Below are 18,854 nucleotides of genomic sequence, written 5' to 3' on the forward strand. Positions count from 1 at the left end.
CTTGTAGCATTCCTACTGTGCTTGGTACTGATGCACTGAATGAGATTGACTCAGTCTCTGCCCTCATAAAGTCAATCAAATGTGCAATTTCAGGCTGGGCACTGTGGCTTATTCCTACAATCTCAACACTTTGGAAGGCTGAGGTGGGAGGATTGCTTGAGCCCAGGAATTTAAGACCAGCCTGAGCAGCATAGTGAGACCCTGTTTCTACAAACAAAATGAAATAAAACAGATCACTTGAGCCTGAGAAGTACTGCTCTCTAGCACCGGCAAGAGTGAAACCCTGTCTTAAAAAGAAAAAAAAAAAAAAAAAAAACCAATTCCACAACAATGTAACAAGCTCCGTGTCTGTCTGCTACAGATGTCTGCTAAAATAGTAATAATCATAATAATAAGCTTCATGATGGAGAACCTACAAACTGCTGTGGGATCTCGGAAGAGGGGCACTTAGCCCAGAATGAACCCTTTCCTTTACTGTACTTCTGAAGAAAACATGGGTCAGTCAAAATTTGAAAGTACCACTTTAGACCTTGGGGAATACAAAATAAAAACCCCTGTTTCTAACTTAAAGAAAGAAGCAATGGAAAAATACTAGAGGGCATAGTGCAATGCTGGGCACTCACACAGAGCCAGGAGTAGTATCTATTCCCACTGGCCAGACTGAAAAATCCTCATGATTCAGGTAGACAATCTGAAGGGTGTGAAAGGAAAATAAACCTCGGGACCCCAAAATCACTAAGCCCAGGGAAAAGTCAAGCTGGGAACTATGTCAGGCAAACCTGCCTCCCACTTTATTCCTAAATAAGATAGCTGCAAATATTAGAAAAAAAAAAAAAAAAAAAAGCTACATATCTCCTTCACAATTTGCCCACAAGGAAATTCCTTGTGGACCTCAAGATGTTTATCCAAAACAGTTCTGTTGAATTTCACCCCGGCAATGTAAATTGATAGCTCCTCTTCACAGGTGGGACAGAAAGTCACCCTCTGCTCACCTGAGACAAATGCATATCTGACTGCTTCCTCCGCCCTATTGTTAATGTAAAAATGCAGGTTCACTGAGCCAGTCTATATAAAAATGCAGATTCGCTGAGCCAGTCTAAACTGTATTCAGTGAGAGGCTGAGCTCATTTAAAAGTGGGAATTGAGCTCATTCAAAAGAATGCAACCTTTTGTTTCTTATCTACCTAAGACCTGGAAACCCCCTACCGCACCATCGCTGTCCCAACTTCCAGACACATATTGATTGATGTCTCCTGTCTCCCTAAATGTATAAAAGCAAGCTGTACCCCAACCACCTTGGGCACATGTTGTCAGGACATCCTGAGGCTGTGTCATGGGTGCGTCCTTAAACTCAGCAATATAAATCTTCTAAATTGATTGAGACTTGTCTCAGGTATGTTGAGTTCACAAAGGTATCGCCCAAGTAGTGGAGAATGCTCAGCTCTGGGTAAAGCACTGTTCCGGCACTGCTGAACAAATCTTAAAGACAAGACCTAAAAGGATCAAATTGTTTCCTGGTAACTTCACTGCATACACCTCTTCTTCTAAAAGTACAAGGATATTTATAGGAATACAAAAATAGCTAGCACTAAACAAGGTAAAATTCACAATGCCTGGCATCCCATTACCAGACATGCAAAGAAGTAGGAAAATATGACCCATAATGAGGGGAAAAAAATCCACTGAAACCCACCCAGTAGTGGCACAGATGTTAGAATTACTACACTGGGACATCAAGACAGTTTTTGTTGTTGTTGTTGTTGTTGTTTAGATGGAGTCGCACTCTGTGCCCAGGCTGGAGTGCAGTGGCGTGATCTTGGCTCACTGCAACCTCTGATTCCGAGATTCAAGCAATTCTCCTACCTCAGCCTCCCAAGTAGCTGGGACTATAGGTGCCCGCCACCACGCCCAGCTAATTTTTATACTTTTAGTAGAGGTGGGGTTTCACTGGTCTTGAACTCCTGACCTCAGGTGATCGCCTGCCTCAGGCTCCCAAAGTGCTGGGATTATAGGCATAAACCACCTCACCCAGCCTAAAATACTTACTATAACTGTATTCTACATGTTCAAAAAGTTAAATAGAGACATGGAAAATACAAAAAGAATGAAATTGTTCTTCTAGACATGAAAACTACAATGCCTGAGATGAAAATACACTGGATGGGATTAATGGCAGGTTAGACATTGTAGAAGAAAGGATTCGTGGACTTGAACACATAACAAAATTAGCAAGCCAAAATTAAATACATGGAGAAATGAAGAATATTACAAATAAACAGAGAATCACTGAGCTATAGGATAAATTCAGGCTTCCTAGTATATATGCAGTTGGAGTCTCTGAAAAGCAGAGGGTGGGGAGGTCAGGAAATGTGTTTGAAGAAATGACTGAAAACATTTTCAAGTTTGAGGAAAACTATAAATTCACAGATCCTGAAAACTTAAGGAACCCCAAGCAGGAAAAAAATAAAAACAAAGAAAACCGTACTATGGCCTATCATAATCAAATTCTCAAAACCAGTAACAAAGAGAAAACCTTACCAGAGAAAAAAAGGTAACCGGGCACCGTGGCTGACGCCTGCAATCCCAGCACTTTGGGAGGCCAAGGCTGGCGGATCACGAGGTCAAGAGATCGAGACCATCCTGGTCAATATGGTGAAACCCCGTCTCTACTAAAAATACAAAAATTAGCTGGGCGTGGTGGTGTATGCCTGTAGTCCCAGCTACTTGGGAGGCTGAGGCAGGAGAATCACTTGAACCCGAGGTTGCAGTGAACCAAGATCGCGCCACTGCACTCCAGCCTGGGTGACAGAGCCAGGCTCCATCTCAAAAAAAAAAAAAAAAAAAAAGAAAAGAAAAAAAGGCACATTACCTACAGAGAGAAAAAGATAAGAGTGACAGCAAATTTCATGTTGAGAAGAATGGAAGGAAGAAGAGGGTAAAGCAACGTCTTTAAAGTACTGAAAGGAAAAAAAAAATCAGCCAACTGAGAATTCTATACCTCATTAAAAATACCTTTCAAAAATGAAGACAAAGTAAGGGCTTCTTAAAGATATGCAACATCTGAAAGAATTCGTTCTCAATCTACCTATACTACAAGAAATGTTGAAGGACATCTTTCAGGCAGAAGGAAATGATATGAGATGGAAATCCAGATCTACATAAAAGAAAGAAGAGAATAGGGAATTAGGTAACTACATGAGTACATATGTAAGATTTTTTTCCTAATATTTAAATCTCTTTAAAAGAGAATTGTCTGTTTAAACAAAAATAACATAGTGTGAGATTTATAACATATATATGTTATATATATGTACTTATATGGACTGTTCATACTGATGTGAGCTTTGTGGCACTTAAGATTCTAAAAGCAAGGAACAATTTGACTACATGCAACAGTAATGTAAAGTCCAGGAGGGAAGAAATTGCAAGGAAGAGACCGGACGTGGTGGCTCAAGCCTGTAATCCCAGCACTTTGGGAGGCCGAGACGGGCGGATCACGAGGTCAGGAGATCGAGACCATCCGGGCTAACACGGTGAAACCCCGTCTCTACTAAAAATACAAAAAATTAGCCGGGCGAGGTGGCGGGCGCCTGTAGTCCCAGCTACTTGGGAGGCTGAGGCAGGAGAATGGCGTAAACCCGGGAGGCGGAGCTTGCAGTGAGCTGAGATCCGGCCACTGTACTCCAGCCTGGGTGACAGAGCAAGACTCCGTCTCAAAAAAAAAAAAAAAAAAAAAAAAAAAAAAAAAAAAAAGAAATTGCAAGGAAGAAATTACAACGCTATATTGTAGAGTTCATATACTATACAAGTAGTGATATAATATCACTTGAAAGTGCTATTACTGTTATATGTTAAAAATATGTAGTATAGCCAGGCACAGTGGCTCATGCCTGTAATCCCAGCACTTTGGGAGGCCGAGGTGGACGAATCACGAGGTCAGGAGATCAAGACCATCCTGGCTAACACGGTGAAACCCTGTCTCTACTAAAAATACAAAAATTTAGGCATGGTGGCGGGTGCCTGTAGTCCCAGCTACTCAGGAGGCTGAGTCAGGAGAATGGCGTGAACCCGGGAGGCGGAGCTTGCAGTGAGTCGAGATTGTGCCACTGTACTCCAGCCTGGGAGACAGAGCAAGACCCCATCTCAAAAAAAAAAAAAAAAAAAATGTAGTATAAACCCTAATACAATCAGTAAAATAAAACGAAGTTTGAACGTTAACCATAAAAACATATTAATATATTAATTCTATTATTATTTTTTAAAGCAATAAAAAGGGGTTGTGAGGGGTTGCTAACTTGCTGAAGGACATAGAACTAGGAATTAATGGAGCAGGAATTCAAACCAAAGCCAATTTCAAAGCTAATGTTATTTTTTCCCACACTAGACTGTCGTGTGTGTGTGTGTGTGTGTGTGTGTGTGTGTGTATAAACAATTTTTCAGCTCTTGGATCTATAGATAGTTGACCCTCAGAACTTGTGAATAAAAAACAACAGATTGTCTTCAGAGTTAAAAGGTGAGATCACCTCATCAGAGCAGAGCTATCCAAGTAAACAAATAAATGGAAAGACATTCAGGCCCAAATGAATTCACACATCTAAGTTCACAGTAGTAAATGCTGTCAACGCACTTCCAAGCAATGTCCAAGGAATAGGAAGCTATAGTGTTACAAATTTCTGGTTCTAGTGTGGAGGAAGATTCTAATATTTTCCATCCCATTAGCCAGACCACCTATATTATGACAAGATAAACTCTGTGAAAGGATGGACTTTGTTTTGTTTATTACTTCATTCCTATGGCCCACAGCAGTGATGGCTGTATAGTGGGCACTCAATAAATATTTGTTGAATAAATGGTTCCAGAAGGCCATGACTAACAGCATGAATCCATTACACTGGAAGCATTTCTAACTCTCCTTGTTCTGATTCCACACTCAAAAAGCAACCTTCAGATTTTGTGATTTATTTTCTCACTAAACAAGAGAATGGCCAGGCTTGGTGGCTCACACCTGTAATCCCAGCACTTTGGGAGGCCGAGGTGGGTGGATCATCTGAGGTCAGGAGTTTGAGACCAGCCTGACCAACATGGCGAAACCCCATCTCTACTAAAAATACAAAAACTAGCTGGGCATGCTGATGGGTGCCTGTAATCCCAACTACTTGGGAGGCTGAGGCAGGAGAATCACTTGAACCCAGGAGGCGGAGGCTGCAGTGAGCCGAGATCGCGCCATTGCACTCCAGCCTGGGCGACAGAGCGAGACTCTGCCTCAAAAAATAAATAAATAAATAAAACAAGAGAATGGACTGTTCATACTGATGTGAGCTTTATAGACATGTGGCAGTTAAGATTCTAAAAGCAAGGAAAAATTTGACAAGCTGGTGCCTACATCAGTCTTGCAAGCATTTTAGGTAGAGTGAGTCAGCCTCCTGACATCTGACCACTTTATACATTGAGAGAATAAGCCAGGCTTTTTTTCAATTAAAAAAGTATTGATACATAATATTTGGACATATTTGTGGGGACATGTAATATTTTGTTACCTGCATAGAATGTGTGATGATCAAGTTAGGGTGTTTAGGCTATCCATTACCTTGAGTATTCACTATTTCTATGTGCTGGGAACTTTTCAAGTCCTTTCTTCCAGCTATTTTGAAATAAACATTATTGTTAACTATAGCTACCTACTCTGCTATTGAACATTAGAGTTTATTCCCTTTGTCTAACTGGATGTTTGAACCTATTGACCAACCTCTCTTCATCTCCCTGCCCCACACATCTGTCTATAGGCTTTTTAAGTATGCTCCAGGCAACCTTTCTACTTTATACCTAGTCACATCACTTTTTACTAATTTTGTACACAGAACCAAGGGATTTGGTACACTTGCCAAATCCAAGTGAGGTATCTCTTCAGTTTAACATTATGTTAAAAGGAACGTTTTCAGATGATCATACATTTTCTCATCAAAATGAACTTTTTATTCCTAGTCCCCTTAAAAAGAGAATTGTATATTTTAAAATACATAACACTTACATAGGAAAGAACATTTTTATGCATTATGGTACTCTGCTTTCCTGCAAACTGAATTAATGTCAGAATAATTTTAGACTGGAAGAGGAGGAAGAAGAGTTATAAACAGAAAGGGTGGGTCAGGACTAATATAATCACCTGTCATATCCCAGATATTGTATAAGGCAGAATCTTCCTTGGACCTCCCAGGAATCCTGCCAAGTAAGTAGTATTGCCCCCATTTTAGAGGTGAGGATAACAAGATTCAGAGAGTCACCACAGCTGGTAACTATCAGAGCTGGGACTCCTACCCAAGTCTTTCTGACTCTACATTTGCTGCATTATATTTTCATATTACAATGGAAAGAATACGGTATTTTGCAATATCATATGAGCTGGTATTTTCTCATTTTGTTTAAGAATAAATTATAAGTAGGCAATTTTCTGATTCGTTCAAGGCGCTTCGTCTAGAAATAAGTAGAAAGTATATTTTAAAGGTTGGAACTTTGTCTTCAGTTTTACAAGTTCCTTTTCTGCCACCATCAATACCTTCTATTTCCTTTGTTGATCCTAAAACAAAATTAACAGGAGATGCCATACCTGTAAATCCTCACGGATGTTGTTAGAGGAACATTCAGTCAATAAAGGGTCTGTCTCATATTTCTACTACATTGTGTTTGAATCCATTGGGAAGGCCGCTTATTTATTTCTTGTTTTCTCCCATTTTGAGTAAAAAAAAAAAAAATCACTGTATTTTTATTGAAAAAGCAAAGTATAATTGCAATATTAATCCATAAAAAGCTGGCATGTTAGCATTCATGCTAATTAGCTCAGATTTGTAACATGCTTTCAAAGCAGGAAGTGTCATACAACTGCTCCTAATGTTATTATTATGTTATGATCCAAACTGTCAGCTACATGATTGCCAGGGATTCAAAAGCGTTTCCATTTTAAAAATACAATAGCTAGTGGGCAGGGAGGAAAACCACTTTATCTATATAGAGGTGAGATAATAGATGGATGCAGACATAAACTTAGGGGTTACACTTGGCAGGCATTGGGTATGGCTTGAATTGTTCCAGGAAAGCAAGCTGCATTTTATTTTCTTTTCCCTCCCCAATTCCCTGAAATCACATAAGGTAGCTACTGAAAAAGCTGTTCTCAATATGTTGTAAGGAAAGTCTGCCAATGCACTTCTTACATTTTAATTACAGTAATGCTATATCCATCTGACATTATCTGGAAGGGAAAGAAAGAATGCCAGCATTAATGAGCTCCTACTGTGTGCCAGGCATTTTACATACATTATTTCTTTCCAGCCAGACAACAGCCCTTTGAAGTAGATATTGTTATTTCCATTTACAGATGTGGTAACCAAGGCTCAGAATAGTTAAGCAATTTACCAAGGTAATGTAACTTATCATCTTTTCATTTACATCATGCTGTCTTAGATTGGGTACCAACAGCATCATTCAGACTTAATCTTTTCTTCTCAGCAACCCCCATGGAAAAATTATACCTCTTTCCCAATAGCTCTAGGTGGATGGGTATGGTTGACTGGGCCTGGATCTCATGCCATTCCTGATGCCAGATGGACTCAGTTCCACCAGGGCCACATGAAAAAAGAAGGAATTGTAGCCCTCTAAGCAAAATAAGAGTGCTATTTTCAGAGAGGAGAAAAGGATGTCAAGCAGGCAGAATGACAGAAGCCCACTATACTGTTCTGTGTTGTATAATTACCCTGTGTTCCCCGAAGCCTTTAGTACAATCTGTTAACCACTGCAGACTCATGTTAGTGTTACATCGGGCAAATTACTCAGCCTCTTTAGACTTCTGATGGTTAAATGACCTATAAAATGATCTCTTCCAGGAGTAAAATTCTTTGATCATGTTTTTATTCATTTCACAGACATTTATTGAACATTGTTATAGGCAAAACAGAAGAATGGGTCTGTTGGAATGCATATGGGTTTATATATGGTTGGCTGGTTAGTTAAGCATGTACCACCATCAAAATATACCCTCTGCCTGACATCCCTACCACTTCCCCTACTTGCAGCCCGTCCCCATTCACAGGGCTTCCTCTCTCCTGCTAAAAGGGCTGGTTCTGACTCAGCTCTGGCCTACTGTTGCCATTCTGGAACTCTGGCTCAGAGTTGCTGGATCTTCTGAGTTTTTTAAGAGAAGTCAGAAATAAAAATTAATTTGTAAAAACCAATTTAAATTTTTTAAAGACACTGTCGAATCAAACAAACACTTACATGGGCTACATCTGACCTGCAGTTTGTGCCGATTGGTCTGTGTCCTTCTCTCGTTTTGTAGGAGGAGGAGCCGCCGACAAAACTCCTCAGACACTGAGTTAAAGAAGGAAGGGGTTTATTCGGCCCCGGCATCGGCAAGACAACTGTCTCAAGCGCTGAGCTCCCCGAGTGGGCCATTCCTGTCCCTTTTAAGGGCTCACAACTCTAAGGGCGTGCATGTGAGAGGGTCGTGATTGATTGAGCAAGCAGGGGGTACGTGACTGGGGGCTGCATGCACCGGTCATTAGATTGGAACAAAACAAGATAGGGATTTTCACAGTGCATTTCTATACAATGTCTGTAATCTATAGAAAACATAACCGATTAGGTCAGGGGTCGATCTTTAACTACCAGGCCCAGGGTGCGGCACCGGCTGTCTACCTGTGGATTTCATTTCTGCCATTTAGTTTTCACTTCTTCTTTCTTTGGAGGCAGCAATTGGGCATAAGATGATATGAAGGGTGGTCTCCTCCCTTAGTTCCACGGGTAATGCTTCTGTGTTCTTATTTTCTGATAGATCTGTCTGGCCCCAGTTACCAGCTTCTTTCTTTCTTTCTTTTTTTTTTTTTTTTTTTTGGAGACAGTTTCACTCTGTCATTCAGGCTGGAGTACAGTGGTGCAACCTTGGCTCACTGCAACCTCTGCCTCTCTGCCTCCCACATTCAAGTGATTCTTCCTGTCTCAGCCTCCCAAGTGGCTGGGATTACAGGTGCCGGCCATCACACCTAGCTAATTTTTGTAGTTTTAGTAGAGACAGAGTTTCACCACGTTGGTCAGGCTGGTCTTGAACTCCTGACCTCAGGTGATCCACCTGCCTCGGCCTCCCAAAGTGCTGGGATTACAGGTGTGAGCTACCACACCCAGCCATGAGCTTCTTAAGGGCAGGGAACACACCTCTGTTCATTGTATCCACAGCACCTAGCACGACACACAGTAGTCACTTAATAATTGTTTGTTGAATGAGTGAAGGAATCAACTGGAAAGAATAAGGCCAGGATTTTAAACATTAAAAACAGAAACCTTATTTTATAAACAGACAATCAATGGATACTTTAAATGAGAAAAACTATGGATAGATAAGATTTTAAAAGCAACTGACAGCTTATATCCATTAGGATGGCTACTCTCAAAAAAACAAAACAGAGCAAGTGTTGGATAGACTCTGAAGAGATTACAACTTTTGTGCATCAGTGGCAATGTAAAATAATGCAGCTGCTATGGAAAATAGTATCGTGGTTCCTCAAAAAAATTAAAAATAGAATTACCTTATAATCCAGCAATTCCACTTCTGGGTATATGTCCAAAAAATGGAAAGCAAGAACTTAAAGAGATATTTGTGCACCAGTGTTCACAGCAGCATTATTCACAGTAGCCAAAAGGTGGAAGCAATCCAATTACCTCTTAATGGATGAAGGGATAAACAAAATGTGGCATATACATACAATTGAATATTATTTAGTCTTGAAAGGGAATTCTGACATACGCTTCAGCGTGAATAAACCCTGAGAACACTGTGCTAAGTGAAACAGTGTAGTCACAAAAGGACAAGTAACGTGTGGTTCCACTTATATAAGGTATCTAGTGTTGTCAAACTCCTAGAGACAGAAAATAGAATTATAGTTCAGAGGCTGGAGTAGAGAGAAATGCGGAGTTAGTTTTAATGGTTACAGAGCTTCAGTTTTGTAAGATGAAAAGAGTCCTGTGGATGGTGGTGATGGTAATACAACAATGTAAATGTGCTTAATGCCGCTGAACTGTATACTTAAAATGGATAAAGTTGATATATTTTATGTTATGAGTATTTTACTATAATTTTTTAAAAAACAAGTAAAAATAAAGACAAGAAATTGGAGCATGATTTTGATAAAAATACAAAACATGATGGAGAAGGGGAAAATTGTTAACATAAATAGAGTCCCAAAGCCCCTTCCCATGGATGAGGGAGAGAGCTCTGAAGTTCTAGTGCCTATTTAGAGCCTATATTTTTAGGGGAAATGAAGGGAGGCAGAAAGCAAATAACTAAGCTTAGGAAAACAGCTCATTCTGTATTGATTCTAAAAGACTTTTGAACAATGTAAACCTGTGCTGTCTCCCATTTCTATAGCTCATGCATGGTAGAATATATGTATATACAAACACAAAAAGAATGCATGAGCACAAAACCTACTCTAGCCCTTCTCTTTATTGTCTAGGTAGCTCCCTTTCTGCAAGAAAAGTCAGCTTTGGAGTAGTCTCCTCACTTACTATCTTTCTAACCATGCATACCCCTCCCTCCTCTGTGACCCTACAGCCACTGTGCATGCTTGTGTCAGAGTGCTCATCACTCTGAACTATAATCATCGGTGGCCCTGCCTGTGTCCACACTTGCCTGAGAGCTCCTTGAAAACAAAGACTGTGTCTAAGTTATTCATGCTGGCCCTTTGTAGGTGCCCAGTCAGTGTTTGGGGAATGGATGACTGACACACCCTCTACATTATGAAGCACATTGTTACCTCCAGAGCGTCAAGATACGCAAGTCAATGTCATAAGTGTTTATTGAGCACCCGCTCTGTGCCCGACACTGCTATGAATGTTTGGGATACACCAATGAATAAATGAATAAAAATGACAAAGTTTCCTACCCTGGTGGAAACACACATTCCTAGCAGAGGGGAAAGAAAATAAAAAAGAGACATAAAAACATTAATTATACATTTATTAGAGGTGATTGAGTGCCAGGAAAAAAAAAAAAAAAAGAAAGAAAAAGAACAGGCTAAGGAGAGGAGGAGTTTGGTGTGGTGGTTGAGGGCTATAGGTTCTAAATAGGGGATTCAGGGTAGGCCTTATTGGAAAGGTGACATAAGGTCAGTCTTGAAAAGGTGAAGGAGTGACCGGGCACAGTGACTCATGCTGTAATCCCAGCACTTTGGCAGGCCGAGGCTGGTGGATCACTTGAGGTCAGGAGTTTGTGACCAGCCTGGCCAACATGGTGAAACCCGGTGTCTACTAAAAATACAAAAATTAGGCCAGGCGCAGTGGCTCACACCTGTAATCCCAGCACTTTGGGAGGCCGAGACGGGCAGATCACGAGGTCAGGAGATCGAGACCATCCTGGCTAACACGGTGAAACCCTGTCTCTACTAAAAAGTACAAAAAAACTAGCTGGGCGAGGTGGCGGGCACCTGTAGTCCCAGCTACTCAGGAGGCTGAGGCAGGAGAATGGCATAAACCCAGGAGGCGGAGCTTGCAGTGAGCTGAGATCCAGCCACTGCACTCCAGCCTGGGGGACAGAGCGAGACTCCGTCTCAAAAAAATAAACACAAAAATTAGCTGGGTATGGTGTCACACACCTGTAGTCCCAGCTACTTGGGAGGCTGAGGCAGGAGAATTGCTTGAACCCAGGAGGCGGAGGTTGCAGTGAGCCGAGATTGCACCACTGCACTCCAGCCTGGACAATGTAGTGAGATTCTGTCACAAAAAAGAAAAGATGAAGAAGTTTGCCAAGCCAATGGAGTGAAATCTGTCTCAAAAAAAAAAAAAAAGAAAAGAAAAGAAAAGAAAGAAAACGAAAGGAAAGGAAAGAAAAGAAAAGAAAAGAAAGGAAAGAAAAGGTGAAGGAGTTTGCCAAGTTGATAATGGAAGAAAGAGCTCCAAGTGAAAAAAAAAACCGCCAGTGCAAAGACTGCAAGCTGGAATGTGCCTATTGGAGGCCAGGGAAGTGGAGAGAAGTGTGCAACAGCGGGGGCAGTAGTAGAGGAAGACAGACAGGCAACAGGGTCATATGTGGTAGGGGTTTACTGTCATTGTAAAGACAATTAGCTTTTGTTCTGAGTGAATTGGGGAGTTATTGTAGGTATCTAGTGAGATTAAATATAGATTTTAGCAATGTGAGTTCACTGAAATTTACTTAGGATTGCTGTATATATGGAGAGGTCAGTAATATATATGTGATTTTGGGGGGAGGTCTGGTTTTTTAAGAAAAAAAATCCCACCAACTACAACCGATAATTTTATTAAAATAGTTCCTTTTCCGCATGATCACGAATGATCACATCTTTATCAATGTCAACTGTTTTCAGCTGTCTGACTTATTTTCCTTTTATTTGTACTGCATTCCTTTCTATTATAAGGTTTCATTTGAACAGTCAATCAACTGCTTGAGAAATAGACTCACTGCTATAACATTACCCACTCATTTAAAACTTGAATTTTCATTCCATTGAGAGATCCTAAGACTATAGCTGTGTGTTAGTTACTATGCCACTGAGGTGAACAAGACCCTGTCATCAGTGCTAAGGAGTTCATACTCAATATATAAACTATTTATCATCAATGCAACAAGACAAGTGCTGTGTGAGAGAGGTCTGTACTTGGCAGCATGGAGGTCTTATGGGGCACAGTTAACTCTGTGCATGTTAGGAAAGTGACCTCTTGTGCACTGCCTCTCATCATCTCAGCACACCTTTTACTCTAGCTATTGCTATGGCAACAAGCTTCACACAAGTGCAAACTGACAGCACTGTGCATCTCTCCCTTTCTGCACTAGGACTCCTCAGGCTTATGCACAACCTGGAAAAACGAAGGTGTTAATGTCCCATGAGGCAACTGATGACCAACGGGGAGCAAGATCTGGTGAATGAATGTTCCCTTCATCTATCCTGCAAGTAACAATTCTGAAGTCCATCCTTTGCAGATCCTCAAGTGGTCCCTGTTGGGTGGAGCTCCAGTGGCCCACAGAAGGGAACAAAACAGTAATTTTATTTTATATTGACTCTCTCCCCTTCACCGTTTCACTGTTTTCCACCTCCTCCATAAACCTTGCGATCATTTCCTAAATAAATCATGATCTTCAAGCCTTATCTCAGGTTTTGTTTTCCTGGGGAGGTCCCAAGCTAAGACAGTAATGTTTGACCTGGGTTTTGAAAGTTGAGCACGAGTTTTTTAAGTGGAGAAATAGAGATAGAGAAACATTCCAGGCAAAGGGAGAAATATGAGCAAAGGTCAGTGGGCATGAATGGTACAGAATGTGTTTAGGGATTAACAGTAATCTACTGTAGCTGAAGCATGGGGTATATGGAGAGCCCGAGGAGGAGATTACTGGTAGGAAGGTTTGTTGGTTGAGAAATACCTATCAGATATAGTGAGCTAAGAATACTGGGAAAATGTTCACCCAAAATTATGTTTGTTGTTTGCTCTCCTCTCGAGCTTCTACATTGTTCTTCATCTCTGGGAAATCAGTGACCTATGACAATAACTTTGAGCCATGCAGTCAAAATAAGATGGAATATTTAAGTGAGAGGTCAGGTTCTGGAAAATAAAACTGCTTGTAGCTGCATATTATCTACCAGTGAGTAAAACGAATTTACTACCACCATCTTAGTGTGACTAAAAGAGGGGGATCCTAAAAAATTTCAAGGAAATAAAGAAAAGTAAATGGAAATGGATTGTATAATATTCATTATTATTGATTAAATTTATAAAATGTGCATTTTTATTGTTTTATTATTGTGAACAAAAATTTTATAAGAGCTTCTGTATAATCATTCCTCACTTCACTACCTTATTTACTCATAAGGACTTAACTACAGATACTCTCACAAGGAGGGTGGTGCTTTTAGGTTTGAAAGGGAATTTCAAACCTCTTTATTTTAGCATTGTCTGTCTCCTATCTTATGTAATAACCGCCATATTTAATCAAACCTAAATTCCATTGTAATGGATTGTAAGTTATTCCATTATTTTATGTGCCCCTGAAAGAGAAAAAAGCTCTGCCAATTACATTTTCACACAGTGTCAATTGTAAGATGCATCCTGGTTTCAGAGATGTGAGAAAATATGTAGCTTAAAGTTATTTCTCCCACCTGATTATGGGTTCTCAAGGCAGGGATCCGACTTGTTCAACTTTGGCTCTTTCTAACACTTGGTACAATTCTTCATACATATATGATTCATATATGTTCAACAAATATTTGTTGAATTAAACTGAACAGGTCTGTATTAGTCTGCTCTTGCATTGTAATAAAGAGCTACTTGAGACTGGATAACGTATGAAGAAAAGCGATTTAATTGGCTCACATTTCCACAGGCAGTATAGGAAGCATGGATGGGGAGGCCTCAGGAAACTTACAATCATGGTGGAAAGTGAAAGGGAAGCAGGCACGTCTTACATGGCTGCAGTAGGAGGAAGGTGGGGGTGGGAAGGTGTTGCACACTTTTAAACAACCAGATCTCTTGAGAATTCAGTCAACAGCCTGAGAACAGCATCCGGGGGATGGTGTTAAACCATTAAAAACTGCCCCCATGATCCAGTCATCTCCCACCAGGCCTCACCTCCAACACTGAGGATTACAATTGAACATGAGATTTTGGTGGGGACACAGACCACATCCAAGCCACATCAAGGTCTCTATCTTTACCTATTTTGGCACAGCTCTTAATATCCTACCTCAGACATAGGACATTTCATAGGATGAGAATTTCATCATCTGTTTTAGAACTCTGCATAATATACTAAAATAGATCTACTAAGAGCATCAACAAAAATCTCATATTGCCATCTTTTTGTTTATTCTGACTCGAGGACTTAAAGTGTAGAAGATCTTCCACAATGTGTTTTACATATAAACTCCATGCCACGTATTGTTTTCTATCACATTTATGACAAAGCCAAGAAATCTTTTTAGAAAGTCATTGTTTAGGTAAATATGATAGTAAAAATAATTTTGAAAGGTCAGATATTGTGTTAATTATTTACATATGAGGGTGTGTTTTGAAGGCCACATGCTGTCCCTAACTGTTCTAACCCTTTGAAGGGATTTACTTTGGAAGAAAAAATTGGACATCAAGGAATTATTAATATACATTTTCTGTGGTTTTCATTCAAGAAGGGAAGGGATTTTTCAAGGTTTTCCACGCTTTTATTTGATTTAATTTCATGCTCACTAAAGCCATTTCCATCACAGTCACCAACACCTTGAACTTGCTGTGATTTTCCCCTGTTAAGCAGCCCAGATGATATTCAGTAAGATTCTTGGCTTCTAAGCCCCATGTCTTAGAAACAGACCTCACTGCATCAATGAAGATTCCAGGGCATTCTTCTTACTGATCTGGCTAAGCCTTTGAAAATATAGTATGACCACTAGCATTCTTCAGCATTAGCTTGAATCTGGCATAAAAGGAGCCAGAGACCTTGGAAGGCTCCGTCGCCTGGGGTGCAGTGGTTATACCTCATTAGCCCCAGAGCAAGGGCCCCTTTCCCCTTTTCCCTTGGACCTCTGCATCTTCCCATCCTGACCTGGTGCTGAGACTGCCTGGGCCTGAGAAGGCAGCACAGAGTCATCTGAGGCCCTTCCCAGGAGAGCCTGTAGACCCACACCCACCCTCACACTCCACAGCAGGGATTTCATCTTTATTTCAATTTTGTCTGATCACGGCTTGTTCTAACTTAAGAACTTAGGTGGATTCTCAGAAGGAAAAAGGTGATGTTCGCTGGCATGAACAGTGAATGCTGGAGTGGAAAGTGAACTGGCAGTTCTGGCTGTGCCATTTATTAGCAGTCTGCCTTTAGAAGGTCCTCATCTTCCCTAGCCTCAGTTTCACTATCTGTAATGGTAGGTAAGAACCTCTACTTCAAAAGGCTGTTGGAAAGATGAAATGGTATGAGACAAAATGAAATAATGATATCCTAAGTGGAAAGGGCTTGCCAGGGGTCTGGTGCATGGTAGGCACTTAACAAATGTCACTGCCTTGGGTAAGTCTTTCCCAGCAGTGCTGCATACAAACCTCCTCTGGCTTTGACCTTAATAACCATTGTAGGTCAGTGTTCATAGCAGCCCCCACTCAAGTGAGGGTCCAGCTCTGCTGTCAGTTGTGCCTAAGAAGGTCACAGGGGACCAGCCCATGCTGTGTAGCCCAGGGAGGAAGGCTCTGTCATTTCTGGCCATCATGGCCCTTTGCAGTCAGCCTCAGCCTGAGATAAATATCACACTCTTGCGTCTCACTTTATATCTGAGATCATCTGGCCCTGCCCACATCCTCCCCTGCTACATGAGTAGAACAGACGGACTCTAAAGCTGCAGAATGATTTTAAAAATAAATAAAACCAAATAACAACTTGAGTCTAATGATTTCCCTTCAGGTTGTGCAAGCAGGAAAGTTTAAAATCACATAAGAATGACTTGAGGGAAAAAAACACTCCTTTCTGCTCCTGATAAACACAACCAGCTTTGCTGGTCTGGGTTTGTTAAATGATCTGCATTTACAGAAGTATCCATGACCCCAGAGAGAGTATCAGCGTCAGGAATTTGCCAGTGGGAAAGTGATTTGAAGCAGCTCTGGAGTTCAAATGGCCACGGGTGCAAGTGCCTGCTCTGGTGTGCTTTGCCTCTGGAAAGACGCCAAGTCTTTGAGAACCTTTGCTGTATCAGCCATGCTACACCCTGAGGAGTTGGAGGTGAGGAAATCCTGTGTACACTTGTTTCCTTCCCTTCAAATGATATATCCCAGAAAAATGGCAAGCTCTCTGCTTACTCTTTTCTTTTTCTTTATTTCCCTTTAGCTTTCTCTCTCTTTTCTTCCATCTTTCTCTTGCCTCCTTTAATTTTTGGTAAAATCCAAAGCAAAGTGTCAACTCAGAGGACATAGCTGTTTGTCTTCATTACTTACAAACTGTATTTCCTGGATCAAGCCGCTTAACTCCATTGAACTGGTTTTAGCACCCTGAAAATTGGGAACCATACTTTCCACTTATCCAAGCATTTGCTCACTCTTTTATGAATCATGTAACACCTTTGAATGCCAGGCCCTGAACTGAAGATATGGTCCTGACACACTGGGTCATAACAGGAGAGTGGAGAATAATGCTTCATTTACAATGTTGCTTGGAGAATTAAATAAAATAAGGCAGTTAAAAATATTTTGTGAACCAAATCGTACATTGATTAATATGAAAAGATATTAACACTTCTTACTTCCTTATAGCAATTTCTAAATGATTTAATTTCTGCCATCAAAATATTCCCCTTGTGTTGATCTAGACCTTCAGATTGCAAGACAAAGCCCTGATGTAACTGAGGAGATGAAGAACACTGTATGGCCATGATTTTAGGTATGATAAACATTTGACTTACCTTACAGAGACCTAAAGAAAATGACTTAAATAGGGTAGAAGTGTCTTTCTCATGTAACAAGCCATGCATTAGCAGACCAGGGCTAGTGTGACAGTTCCTCCGTGGGTCACTGGGTGGCTCCTTAAGGTGTTGCCCTCCTTGGCATGATCCAGGATGGCTGCCAGTGTAACAGCTGAATGTCAACCAGCAAGACAGAGGTGAGGGGTGGGGTGGAGGGCATACCTCTTCTCTCTGAGAAATTGCCCACCTACTTCTGTTTATGTCCATGAGCCAAAATTTAGAATTAGGTGTCCCCACCTAGCTTCAGGGAGGCTTGGGAACTGAAGTCTTTATCCTGGGCATTCTAGCACACCCCACATCCAATCTGTCAAAGATGCATTTAGAATCCAGCCCCTTCTCACCACCTTTACTTCTTTAATGGTGGTCCAAGCCACCTTCACTGGATGACAGTAGTAGCCACCTAACTGGCTTCTCTGCTTCTTCTCTTGCCCTCCACTGAAATATTTGCTCAATGCAGCTTGGATAATGACTCTTTTAGGATGTAAGCCAGATTTTTCAACTCCTCTGCTCAAACCCCTACAATGGCTTGCTAGGCCCTGTGAGATTGGGCCTTTGCTACCTGTCCCTTCCTTCCATCCTCCCTCCTCCCTTGCTCACTCCACTCCAGCCACACCTGCTCTCTTCCTGTCCTTAGGAAGGCAGACATGCTCTTGGATAGGGCTTTTCACTGGTTGTTCCTTCGGCCTGAAGATTGTCCATTTCAGATATTCATTCCCTTGCCTCCTTCAAATCTTTCCTCAAGTGTCACCTTCTCATAGAGGTCTATCATGACTTCTCTACTTAAAAATGGCAAGCCCTGCTCCCCAACTTTTGACACTCCCCATCTGCCTTATCATGTTATATATATTTTTTCACAGCAGGGACATTTTCTAATATAGGTTTATACTTTACTTATTTACTATCTTTAGTGTGTGTGTGTGCCTCTTCCCTTCCTAGAATGACAGCTCTCTGAAGGCAAGGATTTTTTTTTTTCTTCCCTGAGGTATCCCCAGTACTTAAAAGAATGCCTGGTATATAATAGATAATAAATGTTTCTTGAATATAAGCTTGCATGAAGAGATGGAGCCAAATCCAGTTCTGATGACATCATTTGAGCTCTGGGTCCATGTGTCTAAAGCAAGAATTCTACACTTTTCAGTTCCATAGGTCAATAGATTTCCTTTTGTTTATTTATTTAATTAGAAGACTATTATTTAACTAAATCAATTAGAGTTGGGTTTCTGACATCTGTGAGAGAAGAGCCCTGGCCTTCACAGGGAGCTAATGTAAAGTCATAGAAGACCTCTTTGAGGAAGAAACATTTAAGCTGATGCCTGGAGGAGGAATGGGAACTAGTCATAGCAAGATTGTGGGGGCGGGTGGCAAGATAGGACAGTGCAGGGA

The 18,854-nt window shown here is 41.0% G+C and overlaps 1 protein-coding gene and 1 long non-coding RNA gene across 2 annotated transcripts in view; one reads left to right on the forward strand and one right to left on the reverse strand.

Annotated features, from left to right (window-relative positions):
* MYSM1 (Myb like, SWIRM and MPN domains 1) overlaps positions 1-18,854 on the reverse strand; it is a 922,196-nt gene that overhangs the window by 47,014 nt on the left and 856,328 nt on the right. The window lies entirely within an intron of this gene.
* LOC126962853 (uncharacterized) lies at positions 13,598-17,357 on the forward strand. The gene is made up of 4 exons (XR_007728837.1): positions 13,598-13,630; positions 15,733-15,893; positions 16,547-16,735; positions 17,319-17,357. It is a non-coding gene; the product is annotated as an uncharacterized LOC126962853 (long non-coding RNA).

This window comes from Macaca thibetana, chromosome 1 (genome assembly GCF_024542745.1).
Source record: "Macaca thibetana thibetana isolate TM-01 chromosome 1, ASM2454274v1, whole genome shotgun sequence".
In the NCBI taxonomy this organism is placed as follows: domain Eukaryota; kingdom Metazoa; phylum Chordata; class Mammalia; order Primates; family Cercopithecidae; genus Macaca; species Macaca thibetana.